The following is a 1,795-nucleotide window of genomic DNA, read 5'->3' as shown; positions in this document are numbered from 1 at the left end:
CCCACGCGGGAGCGAGCGCTGCTAACCGGTGGGGGGACCGTGCTGAGCGTTGCTCGTGACAAAAATGCTAACGGCCCCGCAAAGCCGCAAGTTTAGGAAGTAATAACATTGCCACGTTTCTGCTGTTTCCGTGTGGCGGCGGTTTGTTGACCATCAGGACTTTGCCGGACTGTGGCCTAAAGTTTAACGGAGGAAAGAAAAGTTCCCATTCATTTATTTGGCGAAAATTGTGCGCGAGCATTTTAATAGCGCGGGGCGGGGTTGGGGGCGGGGGAGGTTCACTTTAGAAACACAGGTCCCGATCCGGGTGGGGAAGGCGAGCCCGCTTGCAGCCGCAGGCAGCTCGCTGCAGGAAATGCATGGCCGGGAGTGGCGCGGACAATGAGTGCGTTTGTCTGCGCTAGGGAGCGGGTCCTATGACCCATAAGATTTGGAGAGGTGAAAGGGAACCCGTCTTTTGGGAAAGATTAATTATTCTAAGGGATTTTTGCCCTAGGACCTAGGCTAGGTTGTTTGGAGTAAGAGGGTGAATACAAAAAGGGGAGCAAAATGCCTTCTCTCACTTTGTGCAAGGTAAAATAACCAATACCAAAATAAAAGTGAGCATTTATTTAACATTAAAAGTTAGGGTGTATTATCGAACCCGGAGCACCTCTTGCCGAGAGGTTTTCAGCAGTCGTTTCTCCCTAATTCACAAGGAAAGGGAGAGAAAGGAGGGCAGAGGATTGTTGTAACCAAGGTTGAGAACGGGGTCCTGAGCCCTATGAAGTTGAGAAACACGGGCTGCTTCGCATTCTAAGTCTTCGAGTTGACTTCGTTGACAGCTGTAATATGGGGACTCCGGCTAGAAGGGATAACCTCTTCTGTAAGAGCTTATACTTTACCTTCAGATCTCAGCTGCTGTCACAAAGGTCTCCATCCCCAATCCTCCTAGGCCAAGCCATTCTCACCTTTTGTCAGGAACTGCAGTGGCCTCCTAACTGCCCCCCTGCTTGTCTGCCGTAGAGTCGTGACCCACACACTAGCAATGATGGTTTGGTCAAGGAAGGACAGCTGTGATACAGTAGTCCTGTAAGATTGCAGTGGAGCTGAAAAATTCCTATGGCCTATTGACATCATAGCCCAACTTAACATTATAGGACAATGAATTACTCCTGTTTGTGGTGATGCTGTGTAAACAAACTTACTACCCTGCCAGTCATATAAAACTATAGCACATACAGCCGGCCAGTGTTGCTCACTGGTTGAGTGTCAACCTGTGAACCAGGAGGTCACACAGTTCAATTTCCTGTCAGGGCACATGCCCAGGTTGCAGGCTTGATCCCCAATAGGGGAATGCAAGAGGCATCTGATCAATGATTCTCTCTCATCATTGATATGTCTATCTCTCTCTCCTCCCTCTCCCTTCCTCTCTGAAATCAATCAAAATATGTATTTTTTAAAAAAAAAAAATTAAGCAAATTTAGCCAGGTTTACCTTTTTAATTGGTATTAATACCTGAAAATAGGGAAATACATTTATTTTCATATAATCTCTTATGGAAATAAAATTTATGCTGAGAGAGAAAATTAAGTGGGTAGGCCACAGTGAGACTAGAAGGGGAAAATAGTGAGAACTGGGTTCTTTTAACCTCGAGTGAGGGAAAATAGAAAAGGGATATACAGAAGAAAGAAAGGGTTAGTTTCTAGGGATTCTTGGGAATTTGTGAGTGGGGTAAATTTTGGATGAGACATCTGACAACTTGGCTTTAATTTCCTCACCTTCCAATAAAAGTCTTTTCTTTCTTCCATATTGG

The sequence above is a fragment of the Myotis davidii genome, unplaced genomic scaffold, assembly GCF_000327345.1.
Source record: "Myotis davidii unplaced genomic scaffold, ASM32734v1 scaffold1494, whole genome shotgun sequence".
Taxonomy (NCBI): domain Eukaryota; kingdom Metazoa; phylum Chordata; class Mammalia; order Chiroptera; family Vespertilionidae; genus Myotis; species Myotis davidii.
This window is presented reverse-complemented; position numbering follows the sequence as displayed.